The sequence below is a fragment of the Spea bombifrons genome, chromosome 5 (assembly GCF_027358695.1).
Source record: "Spea bombifrons isolate aSpeBom1 chromosome 5, aSpeBom1.2.pri, whole genome shotgun sequence".
Taxonomy (NCBI): Eukaryota; Metazoa; Chordata; class Amphibia; order Anura; family Pelobatidae; genus Spea; species Spea bombifrons.
The window spans coordinates 94,556,109-94,564,973 of NC_071091.1; positions in this window are offsets into that span (position 1 = coordinate 94,556,109).

The window sequence follows — 8,865 nt, forward strand, 5'->3', positions numbered from 1 at the left end:
GTGTCCACTACTCCAGAGCACAAAAGAAATGAGATTTGTATTACACCAGCCTTGTCTAAGACCAGTGTCTGGCCATGGAAGCTCAACTCATGATGCTGCAGATGAACAGTTCTTGTCCTGACATTGCTTATAAAAGGACTTTGGTACTCTGTGAACGTTTATGGCTCATATGTAGCTCACTTTGCACTTCACAACAACAGTGCTTGCTCTAGCAAGGCAGACATTTGAAACTTGGAAAGGTGTCAACTTAGTCTCTTATCACACTAAATTCAGTACGACCATGTTGTGTATCTGCATCTGTACACTCTGGCCATGAAAAGGTTAAGAGATCTGTTTATGAATATGCATGATACATGGTGCTATTAAAGTGGTGGATGTCTACTGTAACCCAGCACTCTTTTTTCATTCATTGTGATCTTTTAACCAAGATCTATATATATATATATATATATATATATATATATATATATATATATATATATATATATATATATATGTCATCATTTATAGAAGTCTGGTTACCCTACTGTATTAGGCCAACGTCAGGTCCCTTTGGATGTAAGACATTAGCACCACTAGACATCAGGCCCTTAATAGCACAGTAGTTTGGGCTTTGTATTGGCAACAATGCATAACAGGGCAACAGCACAGGTGTGACAGGTGTGGCAGCAGGGCCAAGTGACACCGTAGGCTAAAGTACTATTTGGGTCCCCTCCTAAAATTGTTTCCCATTTTAGATAGCATAATGTTTTTATACAATTATTGTATGTCTATACAGTGTATTTTATAAACCCTTCAGGAACCAGGCTTCAGGAACCAATAGGGTGATCTGCCCCACCAGTCCAGGCGTTACTTGACTTCAGGTCTGTTTCCCTAGTAAAAAATACATCATTGCCCGTACCCACCTGATTCGTAAGACTCATGTCTGGCGTGCCTGCTGCCCTGGCTGGCCCTGGCAGACACACATGGGAGAAACCCTCATACATTTCCCTGAGCATAGACACAGTAATAGGTGACATTTCACTCTCTCCATGCTTATGTCAGGTCCTGCTCTATTACGTAATCAATGACAAGATGCCTCATTTGTATGGGAAGACACAGAAGGGGGCAAATTGGCAAATTGAGGGTTAAATGAGCTAGGGAAAAGAGGAATGAATAGCGTGCACAAAATATATGGAGGAGCCAACATAGTTGGAAAGACAGGAAGGTGAACATGACAAGGGATGTAGCTGAATTAGACATGTAGCTAAAACTGTGTACAAAGTGATAATTTGTGGAGAGCAGGAAAGAGAGGACTAAAAAGACAGGGGAGAGAGGGTCACACAATGGACAACGAGGAATGATGAGAGGTTCATCCAATGATCTCATTAACTTTACTCTGCATTATAAAGGGTCACCCTAAACTTAGTGCAGCAGAAACTCAGTTGGGTTGGCACTTTTATAATGCATTATTAATATGGTCAATGTGGCGAGATAGAAATGTCACCACCTTTAGGTCTAACGATCAGTGGTACGCCGGAGGTAACTTTGTTAGTAATGGACGTCGCAGAGTAGAGATTGTCAGTTCACAATCAAAAACGTATCCATCGCATATGTGCAACGATCAAACTAACAATTGCAAGGAGATGGAAGGGGAACCCTCCTACCTCAGCCGCAATACAGTCCGCTATTTGGAACCTCATTGTTATGGAACAACTTACAGCCAAATTGAGAGATGAGATGTACAAATTTGAAGATATTTGGGAGCCATGGCTCACTAAACATGCAGATATTACCGTCAGGTCAGCCTTGCTTCATCTCTAGATAGCTGTGCCTCCCTGTCAGTGTTGACACCTCCTATTCCTTATTCCTTCCTCCGGTCTTTTCCCTTTTTCGGATCTTTCTCCCTCTCTTTCTATGATTTACTCTACTCACATATACCAAAAATAAATTTGTGAAGCTCGGTATTCTTTATTATATGAGCAGACTGTTCTGTCCACGTCGACACTTGTAAATCCGAAACATTGTAGCATTTTGCTTTGTACACTATTGTGCATTTTGATATGATGTTTCATTTGAAACTTGACTTTATATTTGCACATGCTCTGGTCTCTCTTCACAGATGCCAATAAAAATGATGTAAAAAAAAAAAAACTCATCTACAGCCCACCGCGTAGTGAATAAGGCCTACCGGAATCCAATAATCATCCAATCTTCTGGAGTTCGGTGTCTAATATTCGGGTAACTTGTGTCAGAGAGGTTAGTAGAGGGAAAAAAAGTTTGCATATCAGTAACGAAAGTATGAAATATCTAGACACGTATGAATTTTAAGAGCGGCCAGGAAGTGATACTGATAATTGTGCCAGTTTTCTTAAACAGACATAAAACTGAAACAAGCATTTATTGCTAAGAAGATGAAAACAAAAAGCGGCCTACCGACAGAACTCAAAAACCTGTCCGCAGGTATGCGTTCACCTGTTATGCTGGGACCCAGGGAGTTTTGGAGTGATCTTTTAGATCAACAGATGGGCTTCCCCCCGGGCCAGATGATGTCAGCCCATCCCTGGTATAAACTCTTATAAAAACATTTTAAAACTTTGGAATGAGATCTATACAAACCATGGCTGACAAATATATTTTAAGCTCCTAAAGGCAGACATAAGATCTCACTCTTCCTGGTTACACGTCTAACGAGCTAACGTCTCCTGCCAGGGTTTTCCAGAGCTAGATGTCTGAGTTCTCCAGATTATGTGAAGTGTGGTCTGAGTACTCAGACATCTAGCTTTTCACAATGGAGGAGAAGAAGGAAAGAACAGACAAACAAGGAATTGATTAAAATGACAAAGACAGACAATTTCACAGCAGATGGGGAGTTAAAAGGTTGAAAGACAGAGGATTGAAAGGGGGGGGAACTGGGGAGAAGAACGTGGAGGAAATAAAAACTGAAGGGAAAACCAGAAAGAGTGAACTGGAGAAAATATCACATATAAAAGATATGATATTTCATACTTTGCTGGAGAATGTCCATAAATTAAACTGCAAGCACATTCCTCATGTAATCAGGGCTGGGCTGTAGAAGTAGCAGAACTATTACACGTTCAACGCACACAGTGATGGAGTCACCACAGCTCAAACATTCAATGCATTACTGATAGAGCCTTCAGTGATTACTTTTAATGGCCCAACGCAGGATCTAAACTTTTGGGGCCTCAGATGTCTCTTCTTCTTCCATTTCATGTGAAGAAGAAACCTCTAAGGTTCAGATTCTATATGTGTTTCTATGTTGTCTCAATAAATAGTATCACTTTTGGCCTAAACCTCCATCTTCTCTTGAACCAATATGCATACCTAGGAACTTTCTGTCTCCAGCTACCCAGAGCCCCCCTTGGATCCAGGTAGGAGGTCCCGTTGGGACACACACACCATTGTTGGACAGCAAGCTACAACCAGACTGATGAGGAGCCAACAACCTCAAATATGTAAAGTAAAACTTCCTTATGACCCAATTACTACCCTCACCGCTGTCTTGGTACCCCGTCACCATAGCATCCTCTCTTTTCCCTCCCTCCGTGTCAAACTTCATTTTTATTTTTCATCTTACCTGTTGGCTCCTGCATAATTTATGAGTTCTGTATAACTGCCCCCTTTGTCCTGGTTTAAAAATAGGTCTGATCACAAATTTTTGATGTGAAAAAATTCAATATTATAATATAAATATAATATAAACTCCAGGAAACATTTAAGATTAACAGACATAGGTATATTAATATATATATATATATATATATATATATATATATATATATACTAAGAAGTTTTCTGTGAACTTTACCTATTTACATCAGATTTACTGTTTGGCAAATGCAGCCATGTAGCTGCAAGGCTTCCCGGATAAGGAGCATGGAGAACAAAAGAAAAACAAATCAAACTAAGGCATCCGGCAAAGTATTTTAGCTGTAGCATTCTAATGGCAGGTCAACGTGCAATCATAAATCAGAGGGAGACGTGCAAAGAGAATACTACTCATTTTTCTAAATTTACTCATTTTAGTTTAGTACTCATTTTTCTAAACATTACAGCAAACTAGAAAACCAATTAAGTTTTACATTTACACGTAACCAATGATGGGGTGTGAAAGTATTGTATTGCAATTGTACGGTTTCAGAGTTAAAGGATGAACTGAATTTACTTGACACTGAAACACCACCCACAGAGATAAAGTTATTTGTAGGGCATTCGTGAAGGTTTGGCCTCGTTTTTGGGGCGCTGTACGAATCAACAAATTTACCAAAATTCTGTAAATTTACAATCCGTATGAATCCGAATGCACAAGTCTAATAACAATCATCTGTTCCTTAGCAAGTCTAAAAATTAGGTAAATACAACCTCACATGAGCAGCACATGACATATTACACCGTGTCATGACTTACTTAACACTAATAAAGTCAAAATGGAGAAGCCATGTGTAAAAACTAAGTACACCTCATGATTCGATAGCTTGTTGAACCACCTTTAGCATCAATAACGAAGTAATCATCTTATGTATGAGTCTGTCATATCATTCTGGAGGGATTTTGGCCCACTCTTCTTTACAGCGTTGCTTCAGTTTATTGAGGTTTGAGGCATTTGTTTATGCGCAGCTCTCTTAAGGTCCTGCCACAGCATTTCAATCGGGTTGAGGTCTGGACTTTGGGCCACTGCAACACCTTGGTTCTTTTCTTTTTCAGCCATTGTGTTGTAGATTTGCTGGTTTGGCTTTATTTGATTTGAATAAATCATGTCATGGTGTAAAATGTCATGTGTTGTTGTCATCTGAGGTTGTATTTACCTCATTGTTAGACCTGCTAAGGAACAGATTGTTATGTCCTGATATGTAAAACCATTCAAAGAAGGTGTACTTTCTTTTTCACACGACTGCATTCGTTGGCAAAATGATAGCACATGTGATTTTAAAGCCGCAGCATGTTATTTTTCAATGATAGGTCCACTTTACAGCTACCTACCCAGTTGCCCAGTTACAAGGATGTAGCTTCCATCTGCCTCAGGTTCAGTAAGGTGAGGGACACACTTGAACACTTCTGACTCCCTGTGCCTCTCTCTCTCCTTCCGGAAGCGGGTATGACACGAACCCAAGCAGCAATCTCTGCCTGATCCCTAATTGCTGGTTTCTGGATTAACATCAACTTTTGATGTTGACTATGATGACTCCTGCTACCTTTGGGCCTTGTTTAGCTAATAGTTTACAGGGATCATTCCACAACTTCCAACCTTGTATCTGGGCATTGGTTCCTTGTCTCAAAATTATAAGTTACCCACTGGCTGCACAATCCCCGAGCAAACGAAGTTGCCACTAAGAATCACCTACAACATCTCCTGGCCCCCGCATTATACTTCAGTCCCTTCAATATCACCACAATGCCTTCCAGCCCCAGTATATAACACAAGACCATAGCTCAGTAAATCCTACCGTAGGGTCCATTTTCTAGGTTTACACCCTTAATCTATTGTTTTGAAGGACCCCGATATTGCTCTGAAAGCTACATTTTGATGACATGGTGTCCTTAGTCATATTATTTTAACTAATTGGATGCCATTAGCCCTGCAGTATTCAGATTTTATGATGCATCTATTCTTCCTACCCCATGGCTGTTGGAGAACTCTGTGGACTTTATTAGAATTTAGTTTTTATGAGGTTTAAGTGGCAGCCTGCAGACCTTAACGCACGTCATAACTATAATGTTAAAGGTCATTTTTTTGTCAGCTTATGTTTTTTTCATTTGTGTGATATAGCTCAGTGAGTGCAGCACCTTCTTAAGTTTCAACTAATTACATAGTAATGGATTTCCCTAGGTGACAATATGCATCGCTCTTTAAAATTCCACTAATTAGTATGCGGTTGTACACGTCAGTTATAGAACGTAAAACTTCTTCAGTGCTTTGCGTGTTATTCCCTTCCTGTTGGACAAAGAAATATCAATCACCTATGGCGTGGCAACAAATGTTTTAAAAAAAATCTACTTATTCACGAAAAAGTCCTAAAAGTAAAAGTTGGAGTTTCCCCCATCCCCCATTTTCCCATCTGTCCATATAATAAAAACCACAAACCCTTCTCTTTGTTCTGGAGACATATAAGGTGCAGGTTAACCCATTACCTACCAAATAAACCTGCACTAGGAAGGCTTGTGAAGAGAGAAATACTCAGTTTGCCAATAAGAGAGATTACAAACAATTATCTTCTGGGTAACAGGATTTACTTTTATCCCCAAGTTATGTATTTTAGTTACCAACTGGCCTCTGAAACTTGGGAGTAACTACATTAAACATTATAATAGCCTAAATAAGGGTTAAGATTTTAGGGTCTCCGTGTCAGCTCATTTTGAAAGGCCTCAGGTCTAACTGATGTTGGAAGGGGGAGGGGAGCCTGTAGGAAAAGTTTGATTTTAGTATGGTCAACCTTCCCCCATCTCATTCTAATCTATAGTTGTTAGAAGCTTGTGTCCCCGTAGAAGAAATTAAAACATTTTCAAAACGAACACACTTTAAATATGTGAATTCTACATCACATTATATTATACAGTTATTATTGTGACAATTGTATAATAACTTCAGGGAAAATCGTTAGAATTTAAATTAACCGAATAGCCATTATCAAGATACATGTTGGTTCATTTCGTTACATAGTTACGTATAGTTACATAGCGTGAAAAAACGATGTGTCCACCAAGTTCAGCCTTTCCCATATCTGTTAATTGCTATTTATCCAAAAGAAGGCAGAAAAAAACAGTTTGTGGCTCTTTCCAATTTTGCAACAAAGTAGGGGGGGAAATTCCTTATTGACCCCAGAATGGCAGTCAGATCTCTCCTTGGATCAAGAAGCTGTTTCCCCATAATTTAAAAAGTATTTCCCTGAATATTATGTTACCATTATTTAGTGTTTGGTTTTAACTGATATGTATGTTTTATGTATCCTTAAATGCAATATATTTATCAATGTTAAAACAAAAGTCACATGGCCTGATTTTCTGATTAAATTCTGTGTTTTTTCTTCCTGATATGAATGATAATTTGTTTGCAGAGCAGAGTATATGTCTGTATATGAAACGGCTCACACCAGCCACACAGTGTAACATCACAACAAATAGTAAAGTTAACAGAGCCAACAGAGTATAGATTTTCGGGACCAGAATTGGACCTATTCCAGGCCACGAATGGTCATCTGGCATACCTAGAAAAAGCCTGGTGGGCCGATAGGGTTTTATTTTCACGATAATACCCTCCAAACATGTAACGTGCGGCCATGCGTACATCATTTGATGTCTGGACCACTTAGTCACCCCCAGCCTGGCCCTGCCCTATTCCAAAGGCAAACTATTAATACGGTGCTGGTACAGGGCGCTGCCAAAAGTTTTTTCCAATGAACAGGAAATCTAAAAAAAATTACCTTTAATGATATACTTTGAAAAACCCACAAGGGGGGACAAATTCTCCCTAAAAGAATAGTGTTCATACAAAACAGCTGACTGCCGTGATATAAGTGCTTTGTGGAAACAAACAGGCGTAATAGTGGCTCCTGATGCTTATAGAAAGTCTTTACTAGAAGGCTTTATTCTACCCTAAGTGATTTGTCTAGAAAATAAAATTGTAATAGGACAGAAAAGTTAACATAATAATAATAATCACCTTATTTTTTTAAATTTCCATTTTTGTTTTTGGTGGCCTTTAAAGGAATGTAATAGTTTATAACGCTGCATTCAACATAAATGTCACTTTACCTATGCGACTCATCATTTCTTCCATTCTATCTTTGTTTTACGAAGGAACATCATTAATACCATAAAAGAAACATACAAAGTAAATCCAAATTTTCTGTAAAATATCGGAGCACACCATGTAATAATAAGAGAAGAGATACAATGGCATATTTTTACACGTAATTGTTTATGAAAAGCAGAAAACAGTGAATTAGATCAGAAAAGTTTATTTCATGTGCACTGCTTGGCTAGCCTTTATATCTTCCATGACTTTATCTGTGAGTTGGTCAAGTTTATATGGATACTGGTCGCTGGCTGTTCTTTGCCAACTCCATAATGTGGCCCCAATGTGCCATTATCAGTTGGCATTAATCTGTCGCTGGCTGTGCTTAGTGAATCCAAAAAAGTAGCCTACAAGCCCAGGCCAATTATTTAATAATTACCTATCAGCAATGTTAATGAGTCAATAAATAGGGTAGACGTGTATGCCTATCTTGTAAAAAGTGCTTTGTGATGCAGGATAATACAACTCGCTCAAAGAACAGCCTTGTGTCACTTGATGTCTATGGGACCTTTGTCTAAAAAAGGCTTTGGGTTTCAGTTAGACTCCATTGTCTCCTTTTATTTGTTCTCTGATACACAATGGAAAGACAGGGAATGTTTTCATTAAAATACTAGCTATCTGGGACCATGTGGTTTAGACCAGTGCGACTTGGCTTTCATTGAACTGAGGCTACTTGGACATTACTAGGGCTATTCGATCTTGATGTGTTTAATGAAACGTAAGAATGTAGGTCTGCCAAGCTAGGATATTAAAAAAAATGTAATGCTAAAGTCTTTGTTCATTGCAAATAATTAGTGTACATGACTCTGTATGGGGGTCGCATTTATAGCTTTTTTTTTACTGCTCGATTTCTTTTGGGTACGTTAAACCACTATGACATCTGTGTATTGTATTTTTGGCATTCATACTTAATTTTCCGTAAAGATAATCTTCGCACCCTTGCTATACTTATCACATTATACAGTATGCTTCTGTCCCACTGTTAGGGCTTTTTGCTATCTTACCGGGTCTAACTTTGACTTCTGTATCATTTCAATGGAGCTTTACATACAAAAAATGAGTATTGAGGC